This window comes from Phyllobates terribilis, unplaced genomic scaffold, assembly GCF_046119375.1.
Source record: "Phyllobates terribilis strain yellow unplaced genomic scaffold, ASM4611937v1 Scaffold_3__8_contigs__length_932513732, whole genome shotgun sequence".
In the NCBI taxonomy this organism is placed as follows: Eukaryota; Metazoa; Chordata; class Amphibia; order Anura; family Dendrobatidae; genus Phyllobates; species Phyllobates terribilis.
In genome coordinates this window covers 132,683,378-132,709,020 of record NW_027362763.1, presented here as the reverse complement: position 1 = coordinate 132,709,020, position 25,643 = coordinate 132,683,378, and positions in this window count along the sequence as shown.

The following is a 25,643-nucleotide window of genomic DNA, read 5'->3' as shown; positions in this document are numbered from 1 at the left end:
TGGGCTGGAATCATGGGGAGAGAGATTGTCGGCCCCTTTAGGATCCCTGAAGGCGCTAAAGATGAACTCCATAATGTATGTGGATTTTCTCAAACAGCACTTCCTGCCATGGTTCAAGAAGAAGAACCGTGTATTTCACAGCAAGATCATTTTTCTGCATGATAATGCACCATCTCATGCTGCACATAAAACATCTGCATCTCTGGCTGATATGGGCATAAAAGGGGACAAACTTATGGTGTGACCCCCATGCTCCCCTGACCTCTACCCCATTCAGAACCTTTGGAGCATCATTAAAAGGAGTGTCTATGATGGCGGGAGGCAGTTCACATCTAAGCAACAGCTCTGGGAGGGTATTCTGTCCTCATGCAAAACAATTGAAGCAGAAACCATCCAAAACCTGACAAATTCAATGGACGAGAGAGTTCAGAAGCTCCTTTCGAACAAGGGGTCCTATGTGAAAATGTAACATCACCTAGAATAAAGTTTTGAGTTGAAAACTGTTTGATTTCAGTTTCTAACAACCTGCTAATGCTTATAATTTCAAAAATGACCATTTTTTTGGTCTTTATTAAAATGAAAAGGTTGATCGAAAAGTTTGGGGGATCTAAGAGTGTGGCAACCCAGTAGTCATGATTACTTCGAATTCTGACAATATGAGGGTCATGCTGCAGGTAGTGCAGCAAGAAGGCACTTATGTGTCTTGCGCATCTCGGAGCCCCAAAATTATTTTCCGGGCTAGATGCAGCTAAAAATTATTTTTAATTTTAAATCTGGTGAAGCTTATTATAGATGGCCTAATAGGATCAGTGCTGCACACTGCTACAAAGCCCAAATTATTTTCCAGTCAAGATACAGATAAACATGATTAGTAATTTGAAAGCTTAAAACGGTTGGTAGGGTGATTTTAACCAATCATCAAGCTTTTACTCTCCCCAGGATGACACAGGGGTAGAAAAGTCGTTTCGGATCCATGATTTGTTCATCTTTATGAACGTGAGTCTGTCTACATTATCAGTGGAGAGCCGCGTGCGCTTATCTGTCAGCACACCACCAGCAGCGCTGAACACACGTTCAGACAGAACGCTGGCTGCGGGGCATGACAAGATCTCCAAGGCGTAAGTGGCTAGCTCCGGCCATTTATCCAGATTGGAAGCCCAAAAAGAGCAAGGGTCCAGTGACACAGTCGTGGCTTCAATGTTTACTTGGAGATACTCCTGTACCATCGTCTCTAGGCGTTGACTATGTGTCAGACTTCTTGTCTCCTGTGGCCTTGCAAAGGATGGGCTAAAAAAGTGGTGAAATGATTCCGCAAAATTGATGTTACCAGCAGATACTGTGGTTCTGTTACGGTTTGAGTGCTGAACACTTGACGGTCCCACGGTTGGCAAGTTGGAACTGTGAGATTCACTACGTGCACCACTGGTATTTTGTGGAAAAGCACATGTAAGATTCTGCAACAGTCTCTGCTGATACTCCTGCATGCGTGCATCCCTTTCTATGGCAGGAATAATTTCTGCAAATTTACTTTTGTACCGGGGATCTAAGAGTGTGGCAACCCAGTAGTCAGGATTATTTCTAATTCTCACAATTCGAGGGTCATGTTGCAGGTAGTGCTGCAAGAAGGCACTCATGTGTGTTGCGCATCCAGGAGCACCAAGTCCCTGTTGTGTTGGTGGCGAGGTAACAATCATGCTTCCTTCCTCTGTCCTCTCCCCCCAACCTCGCACAACAGAAATGTGATCAAGGTCTCCCTCATCTGATGAGTCTTCCATCAGTTCGTCCTCCACTTCTTCCTGGGCTCCTGCACCTTCCTCACTAGTTTGGCTGCTACCATGCGCCCTGGTTAAACCATCTCCCCCACCCTCACATGCCTGCCGCCTTGGTGCTGCCGACCGTCTGGACCTTGCAGATGTTAGCCCTTCCGCATACAACTCCTCCTCCTCTACTTCCTCCACCTCCTCTTGTGCCACCACCTGACTCCGAATTCTGTTTAACATGTGCTCCAGCATGTAAATCACCGGAATAGTCATGCTGATAATGGCATCGTCAGCACTAAACATCTTCGTCGCCATTTCAAAACTGTGCAGAAGGGTGCATAGGTCCCTGATCTGAGACCACTCCTCCAGCGTGATTTGCCCCACCTCTGAATCTCGTTGGCCCAGGCTATACGTCAGAACGTATTGCACCAGGGCTTGTCGGTGCTGCCACAGTCGCTGCAACATGTGCAGAGTTGAATTCCACCGGGTAGGCACATCGCATTTTAGCCGGTGAAGTGGCAGGCCCAACGACTTCTGTAGAGATGTAAGTCGCTGAGCTGCGGGATGCGAACGGCGGAAGTGAGCACACAGCGACCGTGCCCTCTGCAGAAGGCCATCTAGTCTGGGATAGTGGGCTAAAAATTGCTGGACAACCAGGTTCAACACGTGAGCCATACAAGGCACGTGTGTGACATTGCCCCGGCGAAGGGCCGCACCCAGGTTTGCAGCATTGTCGCACACGGCCTTCCCTGGTTTCAGGTCCAGTGGAGACAACCATTCATGAAATTGGTTCTCCAGAGCTGACCACAACTCCTCAGCTGTGTGACTCACATTTCCCAGACATTTCAATGTAAAAACCGCCTGATGACGTTGAGCCCTACTGCCAGCATAGTAAGGAGGTGTGCAGGATCCCTTCTGCGCAGTTAGAAAGCTTGTGGCATGACCAGACAGGCTTTGGGTGCAGGTGGAAGACCGAGAGGAGGTTGAGGAGGCAGAAGCAGTGGAGGAAAAATGACATAAAGAGGATTGACGCACAACTCGTGGGGACGGCAAGACTTGGACAGCAGCCCCTTGTCCTGCTGTCACCATAGTTACCCAGTGCCCAGTCAGCGACATGTAACGCCCCTGTCCATGCCTACTTGTCCAAGTGTCTGTGGTGAAATGCACCCTGTCACACACAGAGTTTCTCAAAGAAGCGGTGATGTTGTGTGCGACATGCTGGTGGAGCGCAGGCACACCTTTCTTTGAGAAGTAGTGCCGACTGGGCATCTGGTACTGGGGCACTGCGACGGACATAAGGTCTCGAAAATCCTCTGTGTCCACCAGGCGGAAAGGCAGCATTTCTGTAGCCAAGAGCTTGCAGATGGTGAAATTCAACCTCTTAGCTTTCTCATGGCTAGGAGGAAATGGTCTTTTACTTGTCCACATCTGAGGGACCGAGGGCTGGCTATTGTGCTTAGACGGGGTTGATAAGGGTGTCCCCGGCAAACTGCCGGTCTGTGAGGAAGATGCAGGCGGACATGTTAGGTTGCCTTGATCCAAAGGTGGTGCTATCGATGTCGGACAGCGCTCAAGACCAGCTGGTGTTACCACCTCCAAAGAAAATGATGACCTGCCAATCACGCTGGCTGTTGCGGGTAAAGAGGTGGCAGGTCTGCGCCCCAAAACAGGTGTGACTGCTGTCCCCCCAGTCACAGAGGATGAAGAGGCCGCGGATGCACAAGATATGGCAGACGGTGGTTGGCCCGGCCGGCTAGACCGCATTGTAGCACACTGAGCTTCCCACTGCAACTTATGCTTCATGTCCATGTGCCGGTTCATGCATGAAGTACTCAAACTATGTATTTTTTGGCCTCTACTTAGCTTTTGCTGACAAATGTTACAGATAACACGAGTTGGGTCATCTTTATCGATCTGAAAAAATGCCCAGGCTGTGCAAAACTTAGCACCCATGCGACCTGAAGAGCCACCACGACTTGTGGTGAGAGGCAGAGTTGTGTTTGAGGATGCAGTTGTTGACGTGCTTCCAGTACTACGTCTCTGTCCAGGAAGGCGCAACCTGACCTCGTCGTCACTAGCATCTTCCTCCACCTCCTCTGCTGACCTCATCTCTTGGCTGACTGTGGGTTGACAGTAAGTGGGATCTCCGACCTCATCATCATCACCCTGTGCTTTATCACACCCGTCGTCCTCAGAGCCAACCTGTTCCTACCCTGACAAAAAACTAAAGTTGTCGCTCCAATCAGGTATTTGAGTCTTATCATCGTCTTCCTCATTGTCTCCACCAACAGGAGTTACAGTTTGGGAATGAGGGTCTACATTATGGTCAGAACCTTCTGCGTCTGGTCCTGGATCCGACTCATAAAGATTCTGGGCATCAGTGCAGATCATTTCCTCGTCTGGATTCACAGAAGCGCTGGAGTCGACCTCTGATTCCCAGGCTATAGTATGAGTAAACAGCTCTGCAGACTCAACCATCTGTTCTACCTCATACTCAGACGGGCAGCTGGAGATTTGGGAGCTGTGAGGAAGCAAGTGCGATTTGGGTGACACCTTTGAGGACTGGAGTATTTGTGATGTTGAAGTTGATGTGGAGGAGAGCAAACTTAAAGGAGCACTTGATATCCGTTGAAGCACCTGCTGTTTTTGTGCCTCATCTGGAATTTGTAGCGATTGGCGTGGCCGTAAGAAAGGGATCTTATCACATTGTCCGCTAAAAGAAGTAGACATTTTAGTTTGGCTGGAAGATGGTCTTTCTTCTGCACCTACCCCACGGACACAACCTTTTTTCCCCTTCCCAACACGCCTATTCCCCTTTCCACCAGCAGCAGGCCTTTTTCCACTCATTTTGGTGGTTAACTAATTCACAACTCTGGAGTTGTTTGCACAAAAAAACAATGGATGGTAACCGAGCAGAGCTGAGTGGCCAAACTGTGGTATTAGGCCAAAACTATTGGCTGGGTTAGATGCAGAAAAAAATTATTTTTAATTTGCAACCTGATGGAGGTCAGTATAGATGGACTAATAGACCAAGTCCCACACACTGCTAGAAGCCCAAATATTTTTTCAGAGCTAGATGCAGAAAAAAATTATTTTTAATTTGCAACCTGATGGAGGTCAGTATAGATGGACTAATAGAACAAGTCCCACACGCTGCTAGAAGCCCAAATATTTTTTCAGAGATAAATGAAGAAAAAAATTATTTTTAATTTGCAACCTGATGGAGGTCAGTATAGATGGACTAATAGACCAAGTCCCACACACTGCTAGAAGCCCAAATATTTTTTCAGAGCTAGATGCAGAAAAAAATTATTTTTAATTTGCAACCTGATGGAGGTCAGTATACATGGACTAATAGACCAAGTCCCACACACCGCTAGAAGCCCAAATATTTTTTCAGAGCTAGATGCAGAAAAAAATTATATTCAGTTTGCAACCTGATGGAGGTCAGTATAGATGGACTAATAGAATGATGCTATGCCCAAAAGATTTTACTTCACTAGGTGCAGTAAAAAAATTGGTATTCTATACACAGGTGGTATATCTTGCAACACAGATAGGCTACTCCACTGACTAACACACTCTGCAATAGGCCAAAAAGGATTAGCTTTGCTAGATTCAGCCAAATGCTGTGAAAAAAACTTGCACAGCACTGGCACAGACCTGCCTGGCAAAAACTGATAGGAACTGATGTAACCTAGTCCTGAAAAGGACTCCAATTACAATTAGTCTTTACTCCCACAATCTATCTGTTTAAGAGCACGGACCTGCCTGATAAAAGTCGTAGGAAATGCTGTAACCTAGTCCTTAAAAGGACTGCAATCACAACTATTCCCTACTCCCAAGCTATCTGTATATTTGTGCGAAAATTGGCTTGAAATTAACAAGGTTTATCGCACACAGCAACAGCGGTGCCGTCTAACACGCAGCTGCAGCAGTGAGAAAATGGTGGCGACGGGGAAAATGGCTTGGTCTTATAGGGCAAGGACATGTGACATACACTGCCAATCACACATGCCCTTGCTTGTGTGAAAAAAAGCACTTCGCTCCGTGTGTGCGCTGCTGATAGGCTGACAGATTGCACCTCCCCACTGCAAATGCGGGAAAGAGAAAAAAAAATGGAGATCTTCATTGTTCCTGCAGAGATCCATCCCCTGCCCCTCCCCCCGCCCCGCTGTACACTCAAACTGCGTATTAACATTAATTTTCATCATTACTGAGAAAAAATCCAGTTATGATTTTGGTGCACGAACAGTTATCGAACATAACCTCGAACAGCCGAATTTTTCTCAAATTGTTCGTGTTCGCCGACCGGCTCGAACACCGCCCAAAACAGCTCGAATTTGAGATTGGCGAACAGTTCGAGTAGAACAACGCTCATCTCTACTCATAGGACATGGTTTGCAGACCAGTCACCATTCTGGTCGCTCTTCTCTGAACTTGCTTCAGTTTGTCTATGTCTTTTTTAAAATGTGGTGCCCAAAACTGTACACAGTATTCCAGATGAGGTCTGACCAAAGAGGAGTAAAGACCGATAATGACTTCACGTGATCTAGACTGTATGCTTCTGTTAATACATCCCAGAATTGTATTTGCCTTTTTTGCTGCTGCATCACACTGTTGACTCATGTTCAGTCTATGATCTATTAGTATACCTAAGTCTTTTTCACATGTACTGTTGCTTAGCTCTATTCCTCCCATTCTGTATATGCTTTTTTCATTTTTATTGCCCAGATGTAGTACTTTGCATTTTTCCCTGTTAAAAACCATTCTGTTGGTTGCTGCCCACTGCTCCAGTTTATTTAGGTCTTTTTGAATCCTCTCTCTCTCTTCTCTAGTATTAGCTATCCCTCCTAGCTTTGTGTCATCAGCAAATTTAATCAGTTTACCCTCAATTCCTTCATCTAAATCATTGATAAAGATGTTGAACAATACAGGTCCCAGGACGGAGCCCTGTGGTACCCCACTTGAGACATTCATCCAGCTGGATGTGAAGCCATTTACAACCACCCTTTGAGTCCGATCACTAAGCCAGTTATGAATCCACCTAACAGTTGCCTGGTCCATTGCATACTTGGTCATTTTTTCAATAAGGATGGTGTGAGATACTTTGTCAAATGCTTTGCTGAAGTCAAGATATACTATATCTACAGCATTTCCCTGATCCACCCAGTCAGTGATTCTGTCATAGAAGGAAATTAAGTTAGTCTGACATGACTTGTTAGTTACAAACCCATGCTGACTCTGGTTAATCACTTCATTCTTATCCATGTACTTACATACATGTTTTTTAATAATTTGTTCAAAGATCTTTCCTGGTATAGAAGTCAGACTCACCGGCCTATAGTTCCCTGGGTCCACCTTCTTCCCCTTTTTGAAGATAGGAACAACATTTGCTCTTCTCCAGTCTTCTGGGACTTCTCCTGTTCTCCAAGAATTTTCAAAGATTATGGAGAGTGGTTCTAAAATTTCTTCTATGATCTCCTTCAGTACTCTGGGGTGTAATTCATCTGGACCTGGAGACTTGAACTCATTTATGTTAGCTAAATATTCCCTCACAATCTTTCTGTTTACAGATAACTTGGATTCCTCTATTCCTTTAAAAGGACAGTGAAGATCAGTTGATGTTACATTTTCTTTCTGAGAGAAAACAGATGCAAAATAGGAATTAAAAAGTTCGGCCTTCTCAACATCCTCTCTTACCATTTCTCCATTTTCATCCTGTAAAAATCCTATAGCATCTTTGACTTTTCTTTTACTTTTGACATACCCCCAAAATCCTTTTTTATTGCTTTTGACATCTCTTGCAAGCCTTAATTCATTGTCAGCTTTAGCTAACCTGATACGTGCCCTGCAGGATCTGCAGACTGCATTATAATCTTCTTTAGATATGCCTCCCTCTTTCCATTTAATAAACATTTCTTTCTTTCTTTTTAGCATGTGTTTAAGTTCTGTGTTCATCCATCCTGGTTTCCTTAAATGCTTCCCATTCTTCCTACTTTTCAGGATTGTTAACGATTGTGCTTTGAGAATCTCATTTTTAAAAATTTCCCATTCTTCCTGGACATTTTTGTCCTTAAGGACATCCAGCCATTGGATCCCTCCTATTCTCTTTCTGAGTCTCTTAAAATCTGCCTTTCTAAAATCTAACCTTGAAGTTTGAGTCTTCACATGTCTTCCTCCTCTAGTTATCCAAAATTCTATAATAGCATGATCGCTGCCTCCTAGGGTCCCAGCCACCTTTACCTCCTCAACCATTTCCTCCCTGTTTATAAGGATTAGATCCAAAGTAGCAGATCCCCTTGTTTTCTCCCCTACCTTTTGGAAGATAAAGTTGTCAGCAAGAGAGGATAAGAATTTGCTTGACCTGTTAGTTTTACTTGAGAGAGATTCCCAACAAATGTCTGGATAGTTGAAATCTCCCATGACCACTACGTCATATTTTTTGGAGAACTTGGTCATTTGATACACAAAGAGTTCATCCATATCTTCAGCTTGCCCAGGTGGCCTGTAGTAAATGCCTACAATGGTGTCCTTTCCGTTGTTCTCTCCTTGTATTCTTACCCAAACAGTTTCCACAAAACTCCCAGTCTCTGAAGCTTCAATCTCTGTGCAGATATACGCTTTTCTAACATACAATGCAACACCTCCTCCTCGTTTATCAAGTCTGTTTCTTGCAAATAAGTTGTATCCTTTTAGCCTTTTATTCCAATCATGTGTATCGTCCCACCAAGTTTCAGTGATTCCAATGACATCATATTCCTTTTCCTGCATTAGTAGTTCCAATCTCCTTGTTTGTTGCCCATGCTTTGTGCATTTGCATAAAAACATTTTAGTTTGTGATTGGTTTCTCTTCCTCCCATATTTTTATTATTTAGATTTTTTTGTCTTTGTTCTTCTTTTCCACTTCCAGTAGCAGAGATCTCAATAGTATTTGTCAGCTGTATGGCTTTTTCTGGCCTTTTGCTTCCCTTCCCACATTGTTCTAGTTTAAAGCTCTCCTGATGAGTGTAGCAAGGCGACTTCCAAATACATGTTTTCCAGTCTTCGTAAGGTGCACCCCATCTCTAGCAAGTAGTCCATCGTATAGGTAATTCATTCCGTGATCCAGAAATCCAAATCCTTGTTGACGGCACCTGTATATTCTACACAGTATCACTTCATCCTGTTCTGTATACTGGGTGTACTCTCAGTATACAGAATATATTCTCAGTATCTATATTATTCTGTATATACACTGCACAGTACTTCTTCTCCTGTCCAGTATATATACATTCACATTGCCACTTCTCCTGTCCTGATGTTGGAGAGGCGGCATTGGACTTCGGGAGGGTCAGAATTGGTTTATTGTTTTCAATATTCCTATTGGTAATAAAAATAAATCTTGGAAAACTTGTTTAAATGGGCTATCCCAAGTAATTCCCTATCCCCTAGATAGGGGATAACTTTTCAGTCGCTGGGTGTCTGACTGCTAGGACCTCCATGATCTCGAGAACCGGAGCTCTAAACAGTACCTTGTAAATGGAGATGTGGGCAATCCTATGCACTGCTGTACCATTCCCAAGTGGCTCTTCAAATAACTCCTTTAAGAGAGTGTTGAGGGACATGACAATGTAAAACAAAATTCACTGATTGGGGGCGGGGAGTGTTATAGTATGTGGGCTTGTGGGGTATGTGTGGTCAGGCTGCTTTTGTCCCAATCTGGCCCTGGAACCCACTGATTATGGGATGTGTCTCGGTTCTTTTATGTGTGACATATGAAATAAATGAACAGAAGTTTGAATATAGCTTAAGAAGACAATAATGTCATCAAGAAAAATCAGCAGCCACTCCAAATCCAGTCCACACTCCAATCACAACTCCTTAAGCCTCTGAAAAGTTGCAAAGGCAATGGTTATCTCGAAATGTAAAAAGAAAAAATCTAAAAGCAGCACCGTAGTAGAAAAGAGTGCAAATTCAAGTATTTCAATCTTGTCCACATTTAAATATAATATGAAAACGGTAGAACTCCAAAAGGTATTTTTTTATTAGTCTTTTTCTGCAACTGGCACCTGCCAATACCCAGTAGAAAAGCATCTTGCACAGCTCATTATTGTCAGTGAGTCTTCTCCCTGGGCCTTGGGTGTGCTTCAGGCATTAAAACGTCTACAGTCCGCACATTATATATATTAAATTATTTTCTTTTTATATTTTATTTTTTTGCTTTTTAGTACAGTTCATGAAAAGTAGTATTTTTTTCTATTTTATTTTTAATTCTCTATCTGTCTAATAAAAATAATTGTATTGTTATCATTTACCTATGTATATATTTTTTTATCATGAATTGGAATACCTGTGTGCTAAGTACTACACCTTTCTCATATGTGCCTTATCTGGGGTTCATACAGACTAGCTCTGGGCACATTTATAGTAAATGTATAAAGTAAATGTTCTCTTTTTTGTCTATGACATATGACTGCACCTTTTAAAATGACACGAAGAACACTGACACAGGTCACTAAGTTTTTAAGATTACGCAATAAACACTGATAGAAGTCAGTCTGTTGTCTCCTTCTGTGATTGCTTTTTAGATTACTTTTTACACTTTCCATTACTAGAATGTTATTTTAAACTTTATTTTTACTATATATATATATATATATATATAAATATATATATATATATATATATATACACTGCTCAAAAAAATAAAGGGAACACTTAAACAACAGAATATAACTCCAAGTAAATAAAACTTCTGTGAAATCAAACTATCCAATTAGGAAGCAACACTGATTGACAATCAATTTCACATGCTGTTGTGCAAATGGAATAGACAATAGATGGAAATTATTGGCAATATTCAAGACACCCTCAATAAAAGTGTGATTCTGCAGGTGGGGACCACAGACCACATCTCAGTACCAATGCTTTCTGGCTGATGTTTTGGTCACTTTTGAATGTTGGTTGTGCTTTCACACTCGTGGTAGCATGAGACGCTCTCTATAACCCACAGAAGTTGCTCAGGTAGTGCAGCTCATCCAGGATGGCACATCAATGTGAGCTGTGGCAAGAAGGTTTGCTGTGTCTGTCAGCATAGTGTCCAGAGGCTGGAGGCGCTACCAGGAGACAGGCCAGTACACCAGGAGAGGTGAAAGGGGCCATAGGAGGGCAACAACCCAGCAGCAGAACCGTTACCTCCGCCTTTGTGCAAGGAGGAACAGGAGGAGCACTGCCAGAGCCCTGCAAAATGACCTCCAGCAGGCCACAAATGTGCATGTGTCTGCACAAACGGTTAGAAACCGACTCCATGAGGGTGGTATGAGGGCCCGACGTCCAAAGATGAGGGTTGTGCTCACAGCCCAACACCGTGCAGGACGCTTGGCATTTGCCACAGAACATTAGGATTGGCAAAGTCGCCACTGGTGCCCTGTGCTTTTCACAGATGAAAGCAGGTTCACACTGAGCACATGTGACAGACGTGACAGAGTCTGGAGATGCCATGCAGAGCTGCCTGCAACATCCTTCAGCATGACCGGTTTGGCAGTGGGTCAGTAATGGTGTGGGGTGGCATTTCTTTGGAGGGCCGCACAGCCCTCCATGTGCTTGCCAGAGGTAGCCTGACTGCCATTAGGTACCGAGATGAGATCCTCAGACCCCTTGTGAGGCCATATGCTGGTGCGGTTGGCCCTGGGTTCCTCCTAATGCAGGACAATGCCAGACCTCATGTGGCTGGAGTGTGTCAGCAGTTCCTGCAAGATGAAGGCATTGAAGCTATGGACTGGCCCGCCCGTTCCCCAGACCTGAATCCGATTGAGCACATCTGGGACATCATGTCTCGCTCTATCCACCAATGTCACGTTGCACCATAGACTGTCCAGGAGTTGGCGGATGCTTTAGTCCAGGTCTGGGAGGAGATCTCACAGGAGACCATCCGCAACCTCATCAGGAGCATGCCCAGGCATTGTAGGGAGGTCATACAGGCACGTGGAGGCCACAAACAATACTGAGCCTCATTTTGGCTTGTATTAAGGACATTACATCAAAGTTGGATCAGCCCGTAGTGTGTTTTTGCACTTTAATTTTGGGGATGACTCCAAATCCAGGCCTCCATTGGTTAATAAATTTGATTTCCATTGATGATTTTTATGTGATTTTGTTGTCAGCACATTCAACTTTGTACAGAACAAAGTATTCAATGAGAATATTTCATTCATTCAGTTCTAGGATGTGTTATTTTAATGTTCCATTTATTTTTTTGAGCAGTGTATATATATATACAGTTAGGTCCCTATATATTTGGACAGAGACAACATTTTTCTAATTTTGGTTCTAGACATTACCACAATGAATTTTAAACAAAACAATTCAGATACAGTTGAAGTTCAGACCTTCAGCTTTCATTTGAGGATTTTCACATTAAAATTGGATGAAGGGTTTAGGAGTTTCAGCTCCTTAACATGTGCCACCCTGTTTTTAAAGGGACCAAAAGTAATTGGACAATTGACTCCAAGGCTATTTCATGGACAGGTGTGGGCAATCCCTTCCTTATGTCATTCTCAGTTAAGCAGATAAAAGGCCTGGAGTTGATTTGAGGTGTGGTGCTTGCATTTGGAAGGTTTTGCTGTGAAGTAAACATGCGGTCAAAGGAGCTCTCCATGCAATTGAAACAAGCCATCCTTAAGCTGCAAAAACAGAAAAAACCCATCCGAGAAATTGCTACAATATTAGGAGTGGCAAAATCTACAGTTTGGTACATCCTGAGAAAGAAAGAAAGCACTGGTGAACTCATCAATGCAAAAAGACCTGGGCACCCACGGAAAACACCAGTGGTGGATGATCGCAGAATAATCTCCATGGTGAAGAGAAACCCCTTCACAACAGCCAACCAAGTGAACAACACTCTCCAGGAGGTAGGCGTATCAATATCCAAATCTACCATAAAGAGAAGACTGCATGAAAGTAAATACAGAGGGTTCACTGCACGGTGCAAGCCACTCATAAGCATCAAGAATAAAAAGGCTAGACTGGACTTTGCTAAAAAACATCTAAAAAAGCCAGCAAAGTTCTGGAAGAACATTCTTTGGACAGATGAAACCAAGATCAACCTCTACCAGAATGATGGAAAGAGAAAAGTATGGCAATGGTGTGGTACAGCTCATGATCCAAAGCATACCACATCATCTGTAAAACACGGCGGAGGCAGTGTGATGGCTTGGGCATGCATGGCTGCGAGTGGCACTGGGTCACTAGTGTTTATTGATGATGTGACACAGGACAGAAGCAGCCGAATGAATTCTGATGTATTCAGAGCCATACTGTGTGCTCAGATCCAGCCAAATGCAGCCAAACTGATTGGTTGTCATTTCATTCTATAGATGGACAATGACCCAAAACATAAAGCCAAAGCAAACCAGGAGTTTATTAAAGCAAAGAAGTGGAAAATTCTTGAATGGCCAAGTCAGTCACCTGATCTCATCCCAATTGAGCAGCATTTCACTTGTTAAAGACTAAACTTCAGACAGAAAGGCCCACAAACAAACAGCAACTGAAAACCACCGCAGTGAAGGCCTGGCAGAGCATCAAAAAGGAGGAAACACAGCGTCTGGTGATGTCCATGAGTTCAAGACTTCAGGCAGTCATTGCCAACAAAGGGTTTTCAACCAAGTACTAGAAATGAACATTTTATTTACAATTAGTTAATCTGTCCAATTACTTTTGGTCCCTTTAAAAACAGGGTGGCACATGTTAAGGAGCTGAAACTCCTAAACCCTTCATCCAATTTTAATGTGGATACCCTCAAATGAAAGCTGAAAGTCGGAACTTCAACTGCATCTGAACTGTTTTGTTTAAAATTCATTGTGGTAATGTCTAGAACCAAAATTAGAAAAATGTTGTCTCTGTCCAAATATATATGGACCTAACTAAAAACCAGGGGAGGAGTCCTGAGGAGATAATTTGCATATTCCCACTGCATTTTGGGGTAAGTGAAGAGTCTCCGTGAGCTCAAAGAACACTGGATTTTGGCTGTTGGAGCTGAAAAGAGGACATTGGTAAACCAGGGGAGAAGTCCTGAGGAGATAATTTGCATATGCCCACTGCATTTTGGGGTAAGTGAAGAGTCTCCGCGAGCTCAAAGAACACTGGATTTTGGCTGTTGGAGCTGAAAAGAGGACATCGGTAAACCAGGGGAGGAGTCCTGAGGAGATAATTTGCATATTCCCACTGCATTTTGGGGTAAGTGAAGAGTCTCCGCGAGCTCAAAGAACACTGGATTTTGGCTGTTGGAGCTGAAAAGAGGACATCGGTAAACTAGGGGAGGAGTCCTGATGAGATAATTTGCATATTCCCACTGCATTTTGGGGTAAGTGAAGAGTCTCCGCGAGCTCAAAGAACACTGGACTTTGGCTGTTGGAGCTGAAAAGAGGACATCGGTAAACCAGCGGAGGAGTCCTGAGGAGATAATTTGCATATTCCCACTGCATTTTCGGGTAAGTGAAGAGCCTCCGCGAGCTCAAAGAACACTGGATTTTGGCTGTTGGAGCTGAAAAGAGGACATCGGTAAACCAGGGGAGGAGTCCTGAGGAGATAATTTGCATATTCCCACTGCACTTTGGGGTAAGTGAAGAGTCTCCGCGAGCTCAAAGAACACTGGATTTTGGCTGTTGGAGCTGAAAAGAGGACATCGGTAAACCAGGGGAGGAGTCCTGAGGAGATAATTTGCATATTCCCACTGCATTTTGGGGTAAGTGAAGAGTCTCCGCGAGCTCAAAGAACACTGGATTTTGGCTGTTGGAGCTGAAAAGAGGACATCGGTAAACCAGGGAAGGAGTCCTGAGGAGATAATTTGCATATTCCGACTGCATTTTGGGGTAAGTGAAGAGTCTCCGCGAGCTCAAAGAACACTGGATTTTGGCTGTTGGAGCTGAAAAGAGGACATCGGTAAACCAGGGGAGGAGTCCTGAGGAGATAATTTGCATATTCCCACTGCATTTTGGGGTAAGTGAAGAGTCTCCGCGAGCTCAAAGAACACTGGATTTTGGCTGTTGGAACTGAAAAGAGGACACCGGTAAACCGCGCGCCTACCGGTGCGCGCATTTTGAAGCTTTTTTTTTTTTAAGCTTTTTTCACTGTTTTCAGAACATTAACAGTAAGAACATGGAAGAGTCCAGGAGCCATTTGGTGAGCTGCATATCCTGCTACATGTTCACAGACTTGCCAGTGGAAAAGCCAAACTTCACATGCCAGAAATGCAAGCTTGTGTACCTGTTGGAGGAAAAGTTGCGAAATCTAGAAGAGAGGTTAACTACCTTGAAAATCATTAAGGAAGGTGAAAAGTTCTTAGACAGAGCAGAATTATCTCTTCATGATTCAGAAAGAGAAGAAATTCGAACTGCACCTGACGAAACAGAGGAATGGAAGCATGTGACCCACAGAAGCAGGAGGATCGAGTTGCAGTCAGCACCCATACTGCTCAGGAACCAGTACCAGGCTCTCACGCAGGAGAACCATGAAGAAATACAGCAAAATAAGACTTTGCCAGCAATGAATAACCTTGTAAGCCCTCAGAATCCTCCTGGATGGAGAAAGAAGAATGTTGTGAAGAAAAAACGGAGAGTGGTGGTCATGGGGGATTCCCTGTTAAAAGGAACAGAGGCCGCTATCTGCAGACCAGACATAACCTCAAGAGAAATGTGCTGTCTTCCAGGAGCAAAAATTAAAGATGTGTCTGACAGGATATCAAGACTCTTCAGACCTACAGATCACTACCCATTCCTGCTAATACATGTGGGGACAAATGACACCGCAAGAAAGAACCTGGAAACCATCTGCAGTGACTTTGAAGACTTAGACAAGAAAGTGAAAGAATTGGGAGCGCAGGTGGTCTTCTCATCCATCCTCCCAGTGGATGGCCATGGAACAATGAGGTGGAATAAGATTCTACAGGTGAACAACTGGCTACGTCGATGGTGCCGTCAACAAGGATTTGGATTTCTGGATCACAGAATGAATTACCTATACGATGGACTACTTGCTAGAGATGGGGTGCACCTTACGAAGACTGGAAAACATGTATTTGGAAGTCGCCTTGCTACACTCATCAGGAGAGCTTTAAACTAGAACAATGTGGGAAGGGAAGCAAAAGGCCAGAAAAAGCCATACAGCTGACAAATACTATTGAGATCTCTGCTACTGGAAGTGGAAAGGAAGAACAAAGACAAAACAATTTAAATAATAAAAATATGGGAGGAAGAGAAACCAATCACAAACTAAAATGTTTTTATACAAATGCACAAAGCATGGGCAACAAACAAGGAGAATTGGAACTACTAACGCAGGAAAAGGAATATGATGTCATTGGAATCACTGAAACTTGGTGGGACGATACACATGATTGGAATAAAAGGCTAAAAGGATACAACTTATTTGCAAGAAACAGACTTGATAAACGAGGAGGAGGTGTCGCCTTGTATGTTAGAAAAGCGTATATCTGCACAGAGATTGAAGCTTCAGAGACTGGGAGTTCTGTGGAAACTGTTTGGGTAAGAATACAAGGAGAGAACAACGGAAAGGACACCATTGTAGGCATTTACTACAGGCCACCTGGGCAAGCTGAAGATATGGATGAACTCTTTATGTATCAAATGACCAAGTTCTCCAAAAAATATGACGTAGTGGTCATGGGAGATTTCAACTATCCAGACATTTGTTGGGAATCTCTCTCAAGTAAAACTAACAGGTCAAGCAAATTCTTATCCTCTCTTGCTGACAACTTTATCTTCCAAAAGGTAGGGGAGAAAACAAGGGGATCTGCTACTTTGGATCTAATCCTTATAAACAGGGAGGAAATAGTTGAGGAGGTAAAGGTGGCTGGGACGCTAGGAGGCAGCGATCATGCTATTATAGAATTTTGGATAACTAGAGGAGGAAGACATGTGAAGACTCAAACTTCAAGGTTAGATTTCAGAAAGGCAGATTTTAAGAGACTCAGAAAGAGAATAGGAGGGATCCAATGGCTGGATGTCCTTAAGGACAAAAATGTCCAGGAAGGATGGGAAATTTTTAAAAATGAGATTCTCAAAGCACAATCGTTAACAATCCCGAAAAGTAGGAGGAATGGGAAGCATTTAAGGAAACCAGGATGGATGAACACAGAACTTAAACACATGCTAAAAAGAAAGAAAGAAATGTTTATTAAATGGAAAGAGGGAGGCATATCTAAAGAAGATTATAATGCAGTCTGCAGATCCTGCAGGGCACGTATCAGGTTAGCTAAAGCTGACAATGAATTAAGGCTTGCAAGAGATGTCAAAAGCAATAAAAAAGGATTTTGGGGGTATGTCAAAAGTAAAAGAAAAGTCAAAGATGCTATAGGATTTTTACAGGATGAAAATGGAGAAATGGTAAGAGATGATGTTGAGAAGGCCGAACTTTTTAATTCCTATTTTGCATCTGTTTTCTCTCAAAAAGAAAATGTAACATCAACTGATCTTCACTGTCCTTTTAAAGGAATAGAGGAATCCAAGTTATCTGTAAACAGAAAGATTGTGAGGGAGTATTTAGCTAACATAAATGAGTTCAAGTCTCCAGGTCCAGATGAATTACACCCCAGAGTACTGAAGGAGATCGTAGAAGAAATTTTAGAACCACTCTCCATAATCTTTGAAAATTCTTGGAGAACAGGAGAAGTCCCAGAAGACTGGAGAAGAGCAAATGTTGTTCCTATCTTCAAAAAGGGGAAGAAGGTGGACCCAGGGAACTATAGGCCGGTGAGTCTGACTTCTATACCAGGAAAGATCTTTGAACAAATTATTAAACAACATGTATGTAAGTACATGGATAAGAATGAAGTGATTAACCAGAGTCAGCATGGGTTTGTAACTAACAAGTCATGTCAGACTAACTTAATTTCCTTCTATGACAGAATCACTGACTGGGTGGATCAGGGAAATGCTGTAGATATAGTATATCTTGACTTCAGCAAAGCATTTGACAAAGTATCTCACACCATCCTTATTGAAAAAATGACCAAGTATGCAATGGACCAGGCAACTGTTAGGTGGATTCATAACTGGCTTAGTGATCGGACTCAAAGGGTGGTTGTAAATGGCTTCACATCCAGCTGGATGAATGTCTCAAGTGGGGTACCACAGGGCTCCGTCCTGGGACCTGTATTGTTCAACATCTTTATCAATGATTTAGATGAAGGAATTGAGGGTAAACTGATTAAATTTGCTGATGACACAAAGCTAGGAGGGATAGCTAATACTAGAGAAGAGAGAGAGAGGATTCAAAAAGACCTAAATAAACTGGAGCAGTGGGCAGCAACCAACAGAATGGTTTTTAACAGGGAAAAATGCAAAGTACTATATCTGGGCAATAAAAATGAAAAAAGCATATACAGAATGGGAGGAATAGAGCTAAGCAACAGTACATGTGAAAAAGACTTAGGTATACTAATAGATCATAGACTGAACATGAGTCAACAGTGTGATGCAGCAGCAAAAAAGGCAAATACAATTCTGGGATGTATTAACAGAAGCATACAGTCTAGATCACGTGAAGTCATTATCGGTCTTTACTCCTCTTTGGTCAGACCTCATCTGGAATACTGTGTACAGTTTTGGGCACCACATTTTAAAAAAGACATAGACAAACTGGAGCAAGTTCAGAGAAGAGCGACCAGAATGGTGACTGGTCTGCAAACCATGTCCTATGAGGAACGGTTGCAGGATTTGGGAATGTTTAGCTTGCAAAAAAGAAGACTGAGAGGAGACTTAATAGCTGTCTACAAATATGTCAAGGGCTGTCACATTGTAGAAGGATCATCTTTATTCTCATTTGCACAAGGAAAGACTAGAAGCAATGGGATGAAACTAAATGGGAGGAGACACAGATTAGATATTAGAAAAAACTTTTTGACAGTTAGGGTGATTAATGATTGGAACAGGCTGCCACGAGAGGTGGTGAGTTCCCCTTCAATGGACGTCTTCAAACAGTCTGAGATGATTTAGTGAATCCTGCTTTGAGCAGGGGGTTGGACCAGATGACCCAGGAGGTCCCTTCCAACTCTACCATTCTATGATTCTATGATTCTATGATTCTATGAACTGTATATAAGACTAGTGTTGAGCCACCCCCGTAGTGTTCGGGTTCGGTTCGGTTCGTCGAACACCGGGATGTTCGAGGAACTGTTCGTCGAACTGTTCGTCGAACACCTTAGAACACCGTCGAACACCGTTAAAACCAATGGCAGGCAAACAAAAACACATAGAAACACATAGAAAACATCTGCAAAGGTGTCCAAAAGCTGACAAACTGCTCAGAAGACACTCTCTTTAAAAAAGCCGGCCGGCAAATTCAGCAGCGGCATACACCAGTACCCGACAATTTAGACAAGAAGGAATAGAGCATCACACATAGATTAGATAGATAGAAACATGTCAGTCACACATATAAGAAGCACAGTGACAGTGTTGGTTACTGCACTTGTCATTTAGTGTAAAGGATTTATTAAAAAAAATATTAGTGTTTTCATGCACCGTCTCTTTAAAAAAGCCGGCCGGCAATTCAGCATCTGTACCCGACAATTTAGAACAGAAAGAACAGAGCTTCACACATAGATTAGATAGATAGAAACATGTCAGTCACATATATAATAAGTACAGTGATAGTGTTGCTTACTATACTTGTCATTTAGTGTAAAGGATTTATTTAAAAAAATAATAGTGTTTTCATGCACTGTCTCTTTAAAAAAGCCGGCCGGCAATTCAGCAGCGGTACCCGACAATTTAGAACAGAAAGATAGAGAATCACACATAGATTAGATAGATAGAAACATGTCAGTCACATATATATGAAGTACAGTGATAGTGTTGGTTACTGTACTTGTCATTTAGTATTAAAATAAAGGATTTATTATTAAAAAAATTGGCGTGGGGTTCCCCTTAATTTTAGGCTCTAGCGGAGGTTAAGCAGACGGCTGGGGCAGATGTTTGAAGCCTGGGAAGGGGGTAATACCCACGGAGCTTCCCAGGCTACTAATATCAGCCCCCAGATGAATACATAGCCTTTACTAGCTATTAAAATGGGGGACCCCCCCAAAAAAATGACGTGGGGTCCCCCCTAATTTAATAGCTAGCAAAGGCTAGGCAGACAGCTGGGGGCTGATATTAATAGCCCAGGAAGGGAGCCATGAATATTGGCCCCCTCCCAGGCTAGAAACACCAGCCGTCAGCCGCCCCAGAAATGGCGCATTCATAGGATGCGCCAATTCTGGCACTTAGCCTCGCTCTTCCACGCTGCCCTGGTGCGGTGGCAGGGGGTAATAGGGTTGGGGTTGATGTCAGCTTATAATGCCAGCTGACATCAAGCCCAGGTTAGTAATGGAGAGGCGTCTATAAGACACCCCCATTACTAACCCCATAGTCAAAGTTAAAAAAAACACAAACACCCAGAATAAAGTCCTTTAATTGAAATAAAGACACAATCCTTTATTGTTCTAAATTAAACCATACTTACCATCACGCCCATTCCAGCTGAAGCCAACGATCTCCTGCAATAAAAGAAAAATAATAAAGCAACCTCATCCTTACCTTTCCATGGTTCCCACGACAGCTTCAGCTCTGCTACATCGAGATGACAGGCTGGACCGCAGCAGAACGCTGCCATCCAGCCTGTCTGTCATCCCGCAGACACTGAGAAGCGCAGGCTTGCTTGCGCTGCTCAGCGTCTCTCTGTGACGACATCCAGATGAGCCGAGTTCATGTCCAATGAACTCGGCTCACCTCATGCACGTCACTGACAGCGTGGGAAAATTCTCACGCTGAAGCGCTGATTGCAGGAGAATTTTCCCACGCTGTCAGTGACGTGCAGGAGGTGAGCTGAGTTCATTGGACATGAGCTCACCTCATGCACATCACTGACAGCGTGGGAGAATTCTCCTGCACTCAGCACTTCAGCGTGAGAATTTTCCCACGCTGTCAGTGACATGCATGAGGTGAGCCGAGTTCATTGGACATGACCTCGGCTCATCTGGATGCCGTCACAGCGAGACAGTGAGGAGCGCAAGCATGCCTGCGCTTCTCAGTGTCTGCGGGATGACAGACTGGATGGCAGCGTTCTGCTGCGGTCCAGCCAGTCATCTCGATGTAGCAGAGCTGAAGCTGTCGTGGGAACCATGGAAAGGTAAGGATGAGGTTGGTTTATTATTTTTCTTTTATTGCAGGAGATCGTTGGCTTCAGCTGGAATGGGTGTGATGGTAAGTATGGTTTAATTTAGAACAATAAAGAATTGTGTCTTTATTTCAATTAAAGGACTTTATTCTGGGTGTTGTGTTTTTTTTAAATACTTTACTAGAAATTCATGGCGGTCATGTCTAATACTGGCGTGACCCCATGAATTTTGGGCTTGGGGCCAGCTGATAATACCAAGCTGGCCCTAACCCCTTTATTACCCAGTGAGCCACCGCACCAGGGCCCTGGATGAGTTGGGTACAGCGCCAGAAGATGGCGCTTCTATGAACGCGCCATTTTCTGGGGCGGCTGCGGACTGCAATTTGCAGCGGGGGTGGCCCAGAAAGCTTGGGCCTCCCTGCGCTGCAGATTCCAGCCCCCAGCTGCCTAGTTGTACCTGGCTGGACACAAAAATAGGGCGAAGCCCCACGTACTTTTTTTTTAATTATTTCATGAAATTCATGAAATAATTAAGAAAAAAAGGCCTTCCCTATATTGTTGTGTCCGGCCAGGTACAAATAGGCAGCTGGTGGTTGGGGGCAGCCCGTTCCTGCCTGCTGTACCTGGCTGGACACAAATATAGTGCGAAGCCCCACTTCAATTTTTTTTAATTATTTCATGAAATTCATGAAATAATTAAGAAAAAAAGGGCTTCCCTATATTGTTGTGTCCGGCCAGGTACAAATAGGCAGCTGGTGGATGGGGGCAGCCCGTTCCTGCCTGCTGTACCTGGCTGGACACAAATATAGTGCGAAGCCCCTCTTCAATTTTTTTTAATTATTTCATGAATTTCATGAAATAATTAAGAAAAAAAGGGCTTCCCTATATTGTTGTGTCCGGCCAGGTACAAATAGGCAGCTGGTGGATGGGGGCAGCCCGTTCCTGCCTGCTGTACCTGGCTGGACACAAATATAGTGCGAAGCCCCACTTCAATTTTTTTAAATTATTTCAGGAAATTCACTATATTTGTGTCCAGCCAAATAATTTAAAGAAAATTGACGTGGGGCTTCGCCCTGTTTTTGTGTCCAGCCAGGTACAACTAGGCAGCTGGGGGCTGGAATCCGCAGCGCAGGGAGGCCCAAGCTTTCTGGGCCACCCCCGCTGCAAATTGCAGTCCGCAGCCACCCCGGAAAATGGCGCGTTCATAGAAGCGCCATCTTCTGGCGCTGTACCCAACTCATCCAGGGCCCTGATGCGGTGGCTCACTGGGTAATAAAGGGGTTAGGGCCAGCTTGGCATTATCAGCTGGCCCTAAGCCCGAAATTCATGGGGTCACGCCAATATTAGACATGACCACCATGAATTTCTAGTAAAGTATTTAAAAAAAACACAACACCCAGAAAAAAGTCCTTTAATTGAAATAAACACACAATTCTTTATTGTTCTAAATTAAACCATACTTACCATCACGCCCATTCCAGCTGAAGCCAACGATCTCCTGAAATAAAAGAAAAATAATAAAGCAACAACATCCTTACCTTTCCATGGTTCCCATGACAGCTTCAGCTCTGCTACATCGAGATGACAGGCTGGACCGCAGCAGAACGCTGCCATCCAGCCTGTCATCCCGCAGACACTGAGAAGCGCAGGCTTGCTTGCGCTCCACAGTGTCTCTCTGTGAGGGCATCCAGATGAGCCGAGTTAATGTCCAATGAACTCGGCTCACCTCATGCACGTCACTGACAGCGTGGGAAAATTCTCCTGCACTCAGCGCTTCAGCGTGGGAGAATTCTCACACTGAAGCGCTGAGTGCAGGAGAATTCTCCCACGCTGTCAGTGACGTGCAGGAGGTGAGCTGAGTTCATTGGACATGAGCTCACCTTATGCACGTCACTGACAGCGTGGGAGAATTCTCCTGCACTCACCGCTTCAGCGTGAGAATTTTCCCACGCTGTCAGTGACGTGCACGAGGTGAGCCGAGTTCATTGGACATGAACTCGGCTCATCTGGATGTCGTCACAGAGAGACGCTGAGCAGCGCAAGCAAGCCTGCGCTTCTCAGTGTCTGCGGGATGAGAGGCTGGATGGCAGCGTTCTGCTGCGGTCCAGCCTGTCATCTCGATGTAGCAGAGCTGAAGCTGTCGTGGGAACCATGGAAAGGTAAGGATGAGGTTGCTTTATTATTTTTCTTTTATTGCAGGAGATCGTTGGCTTCAGCTGGAATGGGCGTGACGGTAAGTATGGTTTAATTTAGAACAATAAAGGATTGTGTCTTTATTTCAATTAAAGGACTTTATTCTGGGTGTTTGTGTTTTTTTTAACTTTGACTATGGGGTTAGTAATGGGGGTGTCTTATAGACGCCTCTCCATTACTAACCTGGGCTTGATGTCAGCTGGCATTATAAGCTGACATCAACCCCAACCCTATTACCCCCTGCCACCGCACCAGGGCAGCGTGGAAGAGCGAGGCTAAGTGCCAGAATTGGCGCATCCTATGAATGCGCCATTTCTGGGGCGGCTGACGGCTGGTGTTTCTAGCCTGGGAGGGGGCCAATATTCATGGCTCCATTCCTGGGCTATTAATATCAGCCCCCAGCTGTCTGCCTAGCCTTTGCTAGCTATTAAATTAGGGGGGACCCCACGTCATTTTTTTTGGGGGGTCCCCCATTTTAATAGCTAGTAAAGGCTATGTATTCAGCTGGGGGCTGATATTAGTAGCCTGGGAAGCTCCGTGGGTATTACCCCCTTCCCAGGCTTCAAACATCTGCCCCAGCCGTCTGCTTAACCTCCGCTAGAGCCTAAAATTAAGGGGAACCCCACGCCAATTTTTTTAATAATAAATCCTTTATTTTAATACTAAATGACAAGTACAGTAACCAACACTATCACTGTACTTATTATATATGTGACTGACATGTTTCTATCTATCTAATCTATGTGTGAAGCTCTATTCTGTCTGTTATAAATTGTCGGGTACCGCTGCTGAATTGCCGGCCGGCTTTTTTAAAGAGACGGTGCATGAAAACACTATTATTTTTTTTGATAAATCCTTTACGCTAAATGACAAGTACAGTAAGCAACACTGTCACTGTACTTCGTATATATGTGGCTGACATGTTTCTATCTATCTAATCTATGTGTGAAGCTCTATTCTGTCTGTTATAAATTGTCGGGTACCGCTGCTGAATTGCCGGCCGGCTTTTTTAAAGAGACGGTGCATGAAAACACTATTATTTTTTTTGATAAATCCTTTACGCTAAATGACAAGTACAGTAAGCAGCACTTTCACTGTACTTCGTATATATGTGGCTGACATGTTTATATCTATCTAATCTATGTGTGAAGCTCTATTCTTTCGGTTCTAAATTGTCGGGTACAGGTGTATGCCGCTGCTGAATTGCCGGCTTTTCATGTTTCACTGTTGGCACTGTTCCCATCGATTTGGGCAATCACTGTAATGCCACAACCACCATGGCTGTGGCATTACAGTGAGTGGCAGACAATCCCTGCATGATTGGTGCTCTAAATAGCGCCAGACATGCAGGACACGCTTTTGGTGCACGAACAGTTATCGAACATAACCTCGAACAGCCGAATTTTTTGCAAATCGTTCGGGTTCGTCGAACAACTCGAACACCGCCCAAAACAGCTCGAATTTGAGATTGGCGAACAGTTCTAGTCGAACACCGCTCATCTCTATATAAGACCTAGGCAGCCAGGCAGGGTATATAGCAGACTGCAGTGCATACATCACAAGAGGCTCCATTCCAGTTCTGTCTGCTGCTGCTGTTACAGATATTTCTACAAATAGCACCAGGTGTTAGGGATAATTATTTTTTTGATCTTAATCCTGATTATTTGGTTAAAAAGCAATCTGCACCATTAGATTGTTGCCACAGCAGAATACTGGCAGATTCTTTCCATATTACAGCGATAGAAATCCAGAAATTTGTAGTGAACGTGGAAAATATTGGCCTCCATTTAAATTTTGTTGCAGTGTGTCAGTGAAGTTATTGACACCAGGTCGCTGTGAAAAATAGTAAACTACAGGCCAGCTATTTAAAACTTTGGTTTTCCCTTACACGTATCGCATATAAGTTCACTCCAAATTGTTTTGAAGTGTGTGTGTGTAATTATATCTATCATCGCCATTAGCTACTAAAAAAGTCCATAATTAAAGGAACTTTACAAAATGTTAAATAACTGTTAATTAATCACACCATTAAAAAGCTAACATTACCAAGTTAGCAATGAAACATGGCATATAAAAAAGAACAGCAAGTAATTAATAGGTATAAACTCTATAATTTTTCTGGTTTTAAAAAAGAAACAGTTATATTATATGAGGACTGTGGATAAAAGTGAAGAGAGGATAATTCAAGTATGCTCCAAATGTCATTACATAGAAAACGACTCGAAAACTTGCATTTGACTTTAATTAAAATGTAATATCACAGGCTAATGGGTAGTGTTGAGCCACCCCCGTAGTGTTCGAGTTCGGTTCGGTTCGTCGAACACCCGTGTGTTCGCCGAACTGTTCGTCGAACTGTTCGTCGAACACCTTCGAACACCGTTAAAACCAATGGCAGGCAAACAAAAACACATAGAAAACACCTTCAAAGGTGTCCAAAAGCTGACAAACTGCTCAGAAGACACAACTAACACATGGAAAAGTGACAAGTACATATAGTCATGCGAAAAGAAAAGAGGTGGAGGAGTAAAAGGAGGA